The 13364-nt window shown below is 43.6% G+C and overlaps 1 protein-coding gene across 1 annotated transcript in view; it reads left to right on the top strand.

The window, feature by feature from the left end:
• Window positions 1-13364, top strand: part of b4galt2 (UDP-Gal:betaGlcNAc beta 1,4- galactosyltransferase, polypeptide 2) — a 161985-nt gene that overhangs the window by 134237 nt on the left and 14384 nt on the right. The gene's annotated exons all lie outside the window — the stretch shown is intronic.

Here is a 13364-nt window from a genome sequence, read left to right as displayed (position 1 = left end):
GAAAATAAGATACGATAGGAAGCTGACAATAAACCTCGCTCTCTACAAACTAGATGTAGTGAGAAAATAGCCTGCCCCTCTCTGCTTTACTCAACTCCTTGTTTATTACAAACTGAGCCTGTGAATCCTGTGAATCTTATAATAAATTAATGGAAAAAAAAAACTGGCAGAAACAAGTGAATAAAGCTGAGCTTGAAGGTTTTTGTCTGGCCTTTCTCTCAGGTTCAAACACCCCCTCCTAGCATCCACCTTCACTTTTCAAGCCTGGCTTGTTTTTAAGCCTTTCACAGAGCAATCAAAAGGGAAATGCCCTTGAAAGCAAACACACACACACACACACACACACACACACACACACACACACACACACACACACACACACAAGCTGTTGGAAAACAACGGTGTGTAGATGTAGCTGAGGCTACTGACGCACGGGAAATAGTCTCCTACTCACTTTTCTCATGTGGAATCTTTTAATTAAAATTGTGTGAATCTTTAGGCCAAGACTGAAATATTTGGAAACACTTTTCTATGAAGGTCGTTTCTATCATGCATCACAAGCACACTGATAACGCAGGCTTTATCAAAGATTGCAAATGATTTTAATCATGCATGACAACCTGTAACGAGGTCGTGGGATAATTTCATTCAGCATTCGCAAGGCTTTATCCCCTGTACACCTAGTCATTATGATACTTGTGCCAACTAGAAGAATAACCTTTTTCTAATCGCACTCAATCATACATTATCACTTATTCATTCATGAAGATCCAGGTTAGCAACTAGCATAAAATTGCTTCCCTGGTAACCTCCAAAGGAAACGCATGCCTCCACGCCAAAGTGACAGTTGTGTTTAAAAGAAGAATCGGAGTCCTTGGTTACTCAGCACATTGTTATGCGTTAAGCAAACTTTATTGAAATAAAACTGTGAAATACAAAATACAAAGTCTGGAGCACACAGCTGGCAATGAAAGGCAACAAAGACAGAGGGGAGCGGGCAAGGGCAAAACCAAGCGCAGAGAACTATAAAAATACAAAAAAAAAACAAAATAAAAGCACAAACTAAAAAAGCACTGGGATAACGGGCAGGAACATGAAGGACACAGAAGACACTGGACTGAGACGCATTACAAAACAGATGAATGGACGGAGAGTAATTGAAAGGACACAAGCCTAAATAGACAGCGAGCGATGAACTAATGGGACACAGGTGAGGGCTAGAAAAACAAACAAAGGGAAGAAGTAGAAAGCGAAATGTGTCACTTGAGGATGGAACTTGGAAACAGCAAATAACTAAAACCATGACACAAATTATGACTAGCATAACTCTAGCCAGTCATTATGTCACATAGGGAAGTGTTCTAATGAATCGCAACAGATTACAGATGTGTTTCTCTGAAATGGAATAACGTCTTATGAACATCACAGTATTTGTTATATCATGACTTTGTTTTTATGACCAAATTAGCAATGCCTCAACTGTACTTTTGTCTTTGTCACATTTCCACCATCAGGTCTTAATAGAGAGACACTTATTATTAATTTCCTCTTTGAAATTCGAAGCATCATTCTTATGAGATCTGACGCAAAAAGCGTTCCAATAATGAAAGCCGTGGTAGCGTGCAGCGGGGTGGAGGGAGTCTGCAGCTGAGTGAACTAACAGCCTAGTCGGCTCAGTCTCCCGGTGCTCAGGTGAAAGCGACTCGAGGAGGGAGGCTGCAGGGACGGGGACATAAAAGAAGGTGCGGTGTAGATCAGAGTGTGTGGCATGCGTGAAACCTGCGCCTTGCTTTTTTTACTCTGTCGGTAAAAGCTAGCAAAGTTCACGGGCCTGAACCGTGTAAACAGCCGATGTGTCCATCAGCCCGGTGTCGAGTCGGAGTGTCCTTGAGCGCGACACTGAGCCTCCATCTGCTCCGTCGTTGAAAGCTGGGAAAGGGAGCATCAGCTAAATGACTAAATTGCTCTTTTACTCTCTACTTCTTCAGCACTCCTCCCTCACTCTGTCTGTCCTCTCCTCGGCCCCTCTAACCCCCCACGTCTCTCTTCTTCCTTTCTCCCTCTCTCGCCTCCCTCCAGCGATTTCCTTTTTTATGCTGGTTTTGATGCCACAGACCGCGGCATGGCCACGGCCTGAAATGGGTCCTGCTAGTGTAATGCCAGCCTGAGGGAACTGGCTGTCCCTCAGCCTTGCTCAGTGTGGCCCGAGCCTGTGGCAAAGAGGACACATGCCACTTGTGAAACTACCAGTGCCGCTTGCCCCCCCCCGTCTGAAAAAGTTGGTGGATATTACAGGGACAGAAAGACAGAGAGGTTTGTTTTTTTTCTTTCCCACACTCTCTGAACATGCAACAGTGGCCTCGGGCGAGGACTGTACCTGTCCCTAGGGCATCCGCATCACACCGGTCTTCAACACACACACACACACACACATGGTCTCTTTTGTTTCTTTCTTCCTTGCCCTTTCCCCTTTCCCCGCCTCTAACCCTCCCAGCGGTGGCTCTCGACAGCCTGAGCCAGCATCATGCATACGTGCGGCCACAGCGGCACAAGGACGGCACGTGTTTCTGTCAAGCCTCCGTTTTTCGACGCAGGATATTTTGGGCTTCACACTTTTGAGAATGCCGAGCCTTTGATAAGTTCTCGCAGGCCGTGGAAGTCACAGCCCTCGGGGTCAGGTCGAGGCTGTCGAGTGTTTTGAATTTCATGTTGTTGTTTTTTTTTGTTTTGCCCTTTTTATTTATCGACCCTCTCGCCTGCCTCAATTAATCCTCAGGCTCTTGCTCATCCTTGTTCCATCAAACGTATTTCCTTTCTGTTTTCTTTGTGTTTCGTTTCTCTTTTTATTTCTTCTGAAGCACGTTTTAAGGTGTTAGAATAGGCTCTATAAAGACAGTATTCAAACTGTAACCCTGAAGACCCTGCCTGAGAAAGTCAGCTTTTCGTGCCAGCCGTCCTCACGTAGTCAAACACATCTCCTGCCTTTCACCCCCCCAATCACCGCCAAGAACCAGAACTGCTGGCTTTCCTACTCACTCAAGCGAGTCACGCACTCTTCTAGCGAGCAGCACTTCAGTCGTATCTGCCATTAAACGTCTCCTCGCTCCAACATCGTTTCTCGACAAATAAAAGCAAGCATCCACGGGGCTTGGCAGGCAGAACAAACGAGCCCCCGCTGGGTAAAACAGGAGAGCAGGCGGGCGCGTTTTCCTTCATGGTGTGATACTCCCAATACGACAGTCACAGAACAGAAGTCAACACGGCGCAGTGGAGAGCACCTCCTTGATGCCGGAGTCGAATCGATGTGAAGGTGAAGGCGAGGTGACGGAGGGAAGCAGCGGCAAACAGACAGAAAGAGCAGCAGGAATGTGCAGCGCAGATGTCTGCGAGGCGGCCCGGCTGAGCGGTTTGCCGACATCATTCATCAGACGATGTTTTAATGAGCGCCTTGTGTTTCCTGCGACCGCCGTGAACTTTGAAAGAGTTTACTGTGGATGGTTAAAGCCGTCATCATCTTGGATCTTGCCGTCAGACACATTCCTCAAAGGCTGCTGAAGCATGAAGGTGGTGCTCCTCTCGGCCCCACCATTGTTTTTTTGGAATCGCAGTGCTGTGGGCTGCGCCCGTTCTTAAGCCCCAATTCCCAAGACCACTGACCAAGTCAAAAGCCGAGCACCTACTAATGATGCTGACCGGAATTTTTATTCGCACGTCAGCAGCATCAACAAAATAACCCTCCGTCCTCTCGGGAACATCTCAGAAATCTCTCAGTCCTTGCAGAGTCTGATTCTGATTCTGTTTTTCCTGTTCAATTTATTCACCACCACGATTCAAAACACAGCCATCAGCGTCTTGGCCAAGACCAAAGAAATTTAGAATCTGGTCGCATGACTTTGATTCTCAGACATCTCCGCTGGCTGCCTGTCAGTTACAGAATTGATTGTAAGATTTTGCTCCTTATCTGTAGAGGGCTTATTAGTCTGGCTCCAGAATACGCTTCTTAACCGCTGTGTGAACACGGGTGTGGGGTCAGAAAAAAGCTTCTGCGTGTCGTTCAAGAGGGATGTAAAAAAAAAATAAAAATTGACGCCTAATTTTGAGGATTTGTTGCAAGGGAGGGGTGCAGTACAATGCTGACAGCTAATTAATGAAGTGCCCTCCACCTCCTTCAACTAGAAAAAAAGAAAAAAAGTTCTGTAATTTTTGCACGTGTTTTGGCCTCGATGATATTGATAATGAAAATAGAAAAAACTCCTCAAAACTCACAATTTAATACTGTCAATGTCAAACATCCATAGACAAGTGAGTCTGAGCTTTTTTTTCATTAAACAGTGTCTCTAAGAAGGTCACTTGTATTACATAAATTGAGAAAAAAAATCTACAATGGTTATGTGGGCAAGAATGTGCCACGGTGGTCCCTTTTGTGAACATTTCATGTGTCGCTCAAAATGCAGGAGTAAGAAGACGTTATTCGTACACAGCACTTCCCTTCACGAACTGAACATATAGTCAGCTCCCAAACGACTTTAAGTTTCAATTTAAAGTGGGGCTATTTCCTCTACACTTACAATCCCTCAGATTTTCATGAAAACAAACTGAATTTTTGATAATTCGCTGTCGAGCATTTTGAGTTCACTTGTCGCTAAACATGACAATAATGTACTCACCTTACTCCACATAGAAGCCTCATTGAGTTAAAGGCCGGAACATGTCGTGGCTTTTATTGTGAAGCAGTCACAGGAAACACACTGTGAACCGTAATGTCACGACTCGACATCGCGCCACTTTATTTCTGACCGAGCCGTTCCTCTGGTCATTAGCGAAATGAAAAAGGCTCCATATAAACGCAGCCACAGTCGGAGTCCTGGAGTGAATCCATTAAACATTAAAGTCTACTTAACTAACAGAGGCACCTCGTCCACTTGAGGAGTTCCGTGAAGCAGAGTGGACCGTCCAGCACTTCTCTCCCCTTAGAAAAATATCTGCCCTCTCATATGATCCACCATGAAAAGTTGCATTTGCAGCCTGAGGCAGTGGAGGGCTCAGTGTGTGTGTGTGCGTGTGTGTGTCTGTACAATAAAGAGCATTATTATAGCAGGTTGGACAGTGGTCTGAGCACACACACTCACACAGACCACGGAGCTATTTGATTGGATTAATCAGGAGTTTCTCGAGCTCTCCTCTCTTATTCCCACCAGTGGAGTTAATTGCATTAGGGCAATGGAGTGGAGGAGAATTGGGTGCTAAGTCTGATGTCCTGCCTCGGTTCCCTCTTCCTGCAGAAATGAGATGGGAGAGGAGGAGGAGGAGGAGTGGGTGGTGACGATGGTGGTGTGTGGAGGCCAGAGAGAGGGAAAGTAATAGAAAAGTGATGGTGTGTGGGTGAAAGAGAGGTTTTCATCTCAGCGGGAGCACATCTGGCTGCTGCGTGAGCGAAAATCTTTTTCCTTTTTCATACACAAACTGGAAGTTTGTACTTAAAAAAAAAAGGATTGTTAAATGACCAAAATAAAATAAGCTAATGTCTTTTTTTCCAAAGGCCTGAGTCAAGGTGTGAGGCTGATAGACCTAAAATCAGCTGGTCTGAAAGCTAATAAGAAAAATCAGTGCATCATCAGAAAAGTACAGACCCCTGCAGGGCAAATAGTATTTAGAGGAAAGAAAGGAAATAGATCTCAACCTGTGAGTTTTTGTAATGAGGACTTTTTATCACATCTTTCTTCAATTTTCATGCTTGATTTTAAACAGCCACTTTAAGGATGTGGGGATAATGATTTAACGCACTGTGAACACTTTCACAAAAGCAGCTCAGATCCACCCTGTTTAGATGAGCCTTTCTTAAACTGAGCATTTTCTTTCACTCTTCTTAAGTATGAATGTTGTGGTGTTTTTTAAATTGTGGAGCTCTTTGTGACATCTCTGGAAAATAGCAATAAATAATGCTTTATTTCTGAAAATCTGTAGGATTCAAATCTTATTCTTGCATTGAATGTAACACTGTAGAGTCCTTACTAGATATATTATATATACACACTGAAGAGCATTACTGCTAGTTAAAGAAAGAAAAAGATGAAAACCAGGCTTGAAGTCACAATTATGAGATAAAAGTCACAATAATAAGATAAAAAGTCATTATAATGTTCTGATAGTCACAATTATGAGATAAAAAGCCATAAATATGGGACTAGAAAAGTCAATCATCAATTAGGACTTTTATTTTATATCTCATAATTATTACTTTTACTCATTATCATTACTTACCATGTGAATATTTATATATATATATATATATATATATATATATATATATATATATATATATATATATATATATATATATATATATATATATATAGCGTCAGTTCTTATATATAAATATATGTATGTATGGTGTGTGTGTGTGTATGTGTGTGTACATTTTAATATATTTTTTTTTCCCTTTAACTGGGGGAAATGGGCTTCTATATGAGTTTGATGAGTTCTGGTCAGTTTCTGCTCCGCTGCCTCCTTGCATGTGGATTTCCTGCACCGGCAGCTGCTGACTGTGGCTTTTCTGCCGTACCATACCTTTAGCTCAATGCTTCATTTCTCTCAGCCTCCCTCCCTGCCTCCCCCTCTCTCTGTCTTCCTCACACCCTCCACTCCAATCCCTGCACTCTCATTTTCTCCCTGAGCATTTCCCCTCCTTTATTTCTGCCCTGCTGCTATGTGTGCATCCCTCATTATTGAGCCCTCTGATGCAGTTGGACGCAGAGGTGGTTCAAGAGGGAACGAGAGAATTTTATGTGTCTGCTTCATACAATCTAGCCCTCCCTAGGAAGGCCAAGTGGGATAAAAGTGCACATTTTGGATGACTGGACAGGTTGTGTATTGTATAGTTGCGACAGAAACAGGAAGCCCTAGAGCCTTCTTATTCCTCAGTAACATGTGTACAGTGTTCCTGGACACCAAATCTGACTTTTGGGTTTAAAGAATTCAAATACATATAAGAGTTGTTTTTCAAATAGGTTAGGATGCAGAAAATCTGATTTTTTGATAATCCGTTTAAGATTTCTCCATGCAGTGTGGAGCTCAGTAGAAACAAAATGAAGACTCTGATTATAAATGCATTAATAGAAATGTAAACATTTAGATAACATAGCAAGCTGTGATCTACATTCAGTCTATCTTCTTCTTTTTTTGATATTTGTGTCTTGAATTTTTTTCACAGCCTTTGTCTTTTATTATAAGATTTCTTCTCCTTTTTTTGGTGTCATTTTATCTTCGTATGATTTGGTTTTCCAGTTCTTTCTGCTTTAATCTAACTTCCTGTTTGACACTGACCTCATGCCGCTCTCTTAATAAAGGTTGGTAGACTGGTGTGACCTCCAGGGATGCCGACGGAAAAAAGTCCAGGACTTTATCACTTTATTTCAGACGAAGCCTGATAAGTTTTTTATGAATATATTAGAATGAAGAGAGAAAAGGCTGCAATGAAGACAACCGGGCTATTTATTCATGTGTGTTACATCTCTGTGATAGATGAGAAGCACAGGAGGGTGCACCGACCTCTCTGTGTCCGGCTGAATATTGATCAGACGTTTTTTTCACTTTTAGTTATGACATAAAGAAAGATGTGGTTCTTTTTGGCCGCTCTGGGGATGTTATCACGTTATCTCTGCTTATGTAAAAAAAAAAAAAAAAACTGGGAATGTGCTTTTGTCGTCTCTTTTTTTAAACGGTGGCCGCATGAAATGACCTCCTGACTGCGCTTGGAGAAAATGTATTGTGATAGAACTCGCTCTGGTGAAAAGTTTAACAAGATCCGGGGACCGTTTTATAAGTGGTCTGAATAAAGACTCAGACTTTGTTCCTCTGTTAATGATTAATGGATTCACTCCAAGAGTCCAACTGTAGCTGTAACTGTCCTTTTATGTGGAGCTTTTTATTCAAATAATGACCAGAGGAACAACTCAATCAGAATAAATGTGCTTTTTACAAAGTTGTAAAGTTTCTTTTCTGTTTTAATACACTTTGTTTCCGGTGAATGCCCTCACAATAAAAGCGCTTTGTAGAGCAGCAGCAGTGCGAACTGCTCACTTCGGATTTGCTACGTATGAACCCAAACGCAAGACATGAGGAGGGAGGCAGGGGGGAAAAAAAGTGAGCTTAAATAACACACAAAATCAAAAATACAAGCTATGAAAGGAAGTCGACAAAGCGATGGCACATCAAAGAATTAAGAACTACATAAGATAAAGAAAAAAAAAGTTAAAAAGTGTAAAGCAAAGAAGCACTGCGTAGGAACACAGGTAGGAACACCAGGAGCAAGAATAACATGAGGAGGAACCCAGGAGACACAGGACTGACACGTGGAAACAGAGCAGACGAACCGACAACACCCTTTAAATATACAATACTACATAACTAACACTAATAGGACGTGGTTGAAACAGATAGGGCAGTCAGAGGGAAGAAATAAAAAAAGACAGGAAGTGGAAAATAAAACGTGACACATGGAGGAGAGAAATATAAAAAAAAATAATCAGGAAATAACCAAACCCAAACCATGACAGGATTGGCACCGTAACCTGGCGGAACTCGAAGGTGGTTTCTTTCATTAAATCCTGACCCATTCTCCTGAAAAACTGACTGGTCTACTTCTGTCTCCACCTTTTGTGATCCTACTGTACCTGAATCGCATGAGCTCGAGCTCTCCCACAAAAAAAAAAAAAGAAAAATATCAGAAAGCGCTTAAAGGTTTCCACACAGCGGGGGATTTTACAGCAGCCACCCACCTGCTGTGTTTTCGGTGGAGGTGGCTGTTGAATGTGTCGGCTCCGGATTATATACATCACACAGGGGAGGCTGAAGCTTCCCATGCTGCGGCTCCGCTGGATCCTCGGTGCCCTATCCCTTACATAATATTCACACTACGCTGTCACACCGCGTTACTGCCTACCGCCTGTCAGAGTGGTGAGAAATAATGACTGCACTGATGTGTTTTTGGAGTGCGTATGTGTGCGTGTGTGTGTTGGTGCTCCAGCTCAAGTTTTGTTTTGGTTCGATGACACGATTCTGTCTACAAGGATGAGAAGAGGCCAGTTGATTAGTCGCCACACAGTTGATTACAGCACACGCGTATTCAAACGCACGAGAGCACACGACCCCCACAAAGTCACAGCCAAGTGGAAGTTTCTGTCAGACATTTTTTGTTTTTTGTACAAAAAAGCAGCCCAACTTACCTCGTTAGATCGAGCAACCCCCGCAACAATGTGAGGATGCATTCGAGCGTGCATACGGGGAGTAATTACAGCTTTTGTGTGCGTGTGTGTTTATTTGTGTGTTTTTCTTTTGTGAGCGTGAATCTGGGAGCAGCGTTAATCGTCATCATATTGACAGATGATGAGATGGAGAGCCAGCCCACCCTCGGAGAGCGTTTTGTGAGACTCTCAAGGAGGATTTTTGAAAGCAGACGACGAAGACGTAGCAAAAGATAGATTTCAAGGAAGCGCTGATGACATTTCACACAAGCAGACACTCTCTAATCAAATTTTGTCTGTGGGTGTTTTTATTTAATTGCCAAACGTTGACAACACTGTTTGAAGTGTTACGGGCAGGCTGACCACGACCTCCTGTCCTAAAAAGTGCTGCTCCAAACAAGGTCGGAGAGACCAGAGACCAGAGACCGTAGCAAGGAAAACTCTCTTTAGTGAGACTGATTGTCGTCAGCCATTTGATACGTAGTTTGCAGAAAACATAGTTGTTATGATGTGATTAGAACTTCAGCAAAGAGAACTTGAAGTACAAACTAAAACACTTTAACTGTTTGTGCATTCACGCCTTTTTCAAGCTGTCAGACGCCACAAATGTATGTCATCTGCGGACAGTGACTCAGAATCCACTCACCTTCTGCTCGCCTCGCCATTTGCTTAGCGAGTGGTATGTTTTCACCGTCGCTCTTAACTGTGCATCAGTAAACCCGCAAAGTCGACCACAAACAAGACCGCAATCTGTCAGACTTTTAGATTTTCAGCAAAAAAGCGAGCACATCAACTTTCAGTACTTTAAGTAAATTGAGCCGTTATTACTTCTGTTCTTTTAATTGTACTCAAGTATTTTTACATTTTGGTGTTGGTTCTTGTACTTCAGTGAACAGTCTGCTGCCGCTGCCACCCACGTTTTGTCAAAACACAACCAACAACAGATTTTTCTTTCGGCAACCAGACAAACAAACAAACAAACAAACAAACACACAAACAAACGATTGATGTGCTCAGAAACATCTTCCAAGACCCGAATCTGAAAACCTAAAAAAAAAAAAAAAAAAAAAAATGAATAACATCGAAATTCATACTGAATCAGAAATGATGCTTTGGATTCTCACATCTTGCTAGTAGTGCCGCAGCCGAACCTCGCACAGTCTGCAGGGCAGCGGGCGCAAAGAAGATTACTTAAAAGATGCCGAACCGTGCATAATGTATAAGTAAGCTCACTGCGCCGAAAAGCTGGGGAAGAGAAGGAACGGGCCGCCCCGCTCGCTCCTGCACCCTCACATTATTTGCACCATAATAAACCTCTAAATTATGCAAACGCATTCATGCTCGCACGTGCACGCACAGACACAGCCGACAAAGGCAATCATCCACGCGTGTGTGCCGAGTCAGCAGAGTCACTGAGACTTGAGAGGGCGATTGGAAAAAAAAGTGGCAAAGATGTGTTATTTAGTTTCCCGATGAATTTATTTATGGCGGGGTGGGGTTGTTTTGATGGAGTTTGGGTTTCGCCTCTTATGGGTTGATGTGTTTTTGATGGCAAAGAGCTACATTCTGGTAAATTAACATTTTCGCTGGTCTGTGGAGGAGAGGTACGGAAAGGTGAAGGGGAAGGGAGACGAGGATGGAGAGGGAGACGGAAAGAGAAGCCGAGGAAGGAGAAGGCGGAAGGTGGAGGCAAGGTCAGAAGAAGCATGCCGTGAAAGAGAGAAAAAAGCATTGAGGGGAGGTGAGGTGAAACGGACCGCGGAGATGGAGGGGGGTGGGGGTGGGGATACGTGAAAAAGTTAAGAGAAGGAAAGAGGGGACGGGAAAAGAGATAAAGAGCTTAGGAGAAAGGAAGAATTAAAGAAATGAAACCAACACAGACAGATAGAAGATAGCTTTTACTTGTCGCTAAAGTAAATGCCAGCAAACGGAATGATAACCAGTTTGTCAATGAACAACTCCGGACTCAGCCTCAGAGAACGATTACTCAGGCCACTAACGGTACCAAGGTGATTTATGGAGTTTCCTGGCACTAACTGCTGCTGAATGTACCTAGCTGTTAGCTCGGTAAACGCTCACTGCTTTCTAAGCCCGGCCTGGCAAGAAAAACACCTCGATGCGGTGATGCCTTCGTCAAATTGGCCTCCGTCTTCTCGGAGGCTGTGCTGATCCGTCTCAATAGGGCAGACTGTCCAGAGAGAGTCAAATGAAATGCCAATTTCTACATAATGTATCTTTAATTGTAGAATTATTTTTTGTGTGTGTGTGTGTGAAATATACCACCTTGCCCCACCCAGGGAAACAAATCTGGTGGCTCTTGATCTTCAGTTTGCTTTTGCTGTGCAAGCATCAGTATCGACCCTGCGGAGCCGCTGTAAGTAGGAAAAAAGAAGGAGAGCTAAACTGAGCAGATCACAAACGAGAAAGGCGGGAAGGAGCCAGAATTAGGAGCTCAACAAGCGGAGAAAGGGTTTTCAGGAAGGAGGGAGGAAGTGATGAGTTCAGAGACAACAGGAGGCGTTGGAAGTGCGGAGCAGACGAGCAGTTGTCGAGGAGCAATATCAGGCATGGATGCTTTTCGAGACAGCAAGACTTCACCCCACGAATCAGAGCCTTACGACAAATAAAAAGGAAAAATTGCTCATTCAGTACAAAACACACACACACAATTGTTTATGTAATCGCAGGTATGAATATCAGTGCCTCCGTCAGTCACAGGGTTTAAGCCGGGCTTTATGTGGAACAGATCGGCAGCTCGCGTCGCCTTTTCGCTCCATTTGTTGTTGCATTAGATATAAATCTCCGTGCAGGTTTGCCCTCGCGTTGCACCACAGCGGTAACACAACGCTACCGCTCCGTCTCCAAGTTCTCTCATCTCACACTTTGTTTTTTGACTCGAACACAGTGTAGGTCCACCCCCCCCCCCCAGCTGGTGTCCACAGAGTTCACAGCTCCCGCAGTCGAAACAGTTTGTTTCTCTCGGTGTCGCAAACGACTCCCGACTGCAGCTGAGGTTGTTCAGCGAGAGCCGAGGGGATCTGTGATTGTTTGTTTGTTTGTCTGTCTGTACGTTTGTTTGTGTGCAACACTGTTTGCGATGTGCTGCGTTAAAGGGCGCGGGGGGGGGCGAATTTTCACGGCTAAACCTAAAAAAAGAAAAAGAGGGGAGCGCTCGCCGATAAAACTCCAGAATGAGGAAGTAAAGTTTATTTAACGGCACATTTCATACAATAAACCTACCTCAATGTGCTTAAAAGTACGAATACAAAGCAAACACCATACTTTATATTGAACCTTTGATAAAGTGTGTTTTTATTTGACTGTCATAAAAGAAGACACGGTTGTAGCGGACCTTAGTTCCTGTGGTAGAGAAACACCAGATCGACCGACTGAAAGAAAGGCCTCGCTCTAGTGTCAAACACTTCTCCTCCCCTCCGACAGATTCATTCCAGTACTTCAGTGGAGGCTGATACGAGGCTCCAGCAGTCGGAGTCAGCCAAATAAATTTGGCAACCGCCCCGTCACGCAAAGGTTTACCGCTGCGAGGTTTTGTGTCCCGGCGACTCACCTACACATGAACTAACAGGATGTAGTCGCACCGCCAGCAGCTCAGCGGTGGGAAACACCGTCCGTGGGAACGCAGAAGATGCTCATATAACGGACACGTTCGGAGGTTCAGCCGAGCATCGTGATCGCGATGCTTTTCGATGCCGACAGTGATTAGTCCAGTAACTGACAGAAAATCAATTTCGATGATTGTCTAAATGTTTAAGCAACAGTGCCAAAAATAGTTGAGAGGTGTGAGGATTTGCTATTTTTTTTTTTTGTTTTTTTTTCCCAGGTCTCTATTAATTAAAAACCTTTTTGGTTTTGTGCCGTCGGACAGACAAAACAATCAGATGAAGCTTCAGAGCTGTAAAGTTTAATCAGCTGATTATTCAGTCAGAAAATTAGTCAGCGGTGGTTATTATTATCACTGAATCGCTAGACTCGTTATTCAGGCCAACATTTCAAACACTCCAGCTTCCAGCTTCTGAGTGGTGAAGATTCACAGCTTTTTGGGGAAATATGTGGCAGTAATCTTTTCATTTTGACATCATCTTGGGCTCCAACAGGCATTTT

This window comes from Acanthopagrus latus, chromosome 21 (genome assembly GCF_904848185.1).
Source record: "Acanthopagrus latus isolate v.2019 chromosome 21, fAcaLat1.1, whole genome shotgun sequence".
Classification (NCBI taxonomy): Eukaryota; Metazoa; Chordata; class Actinopteri; order Spariformes; family Sparidae; genus Acanthopagrus; species Acanthopagrus latus.
This window is presented reverse-complemented; position numbering and strand designations above follow the sequence as displayed.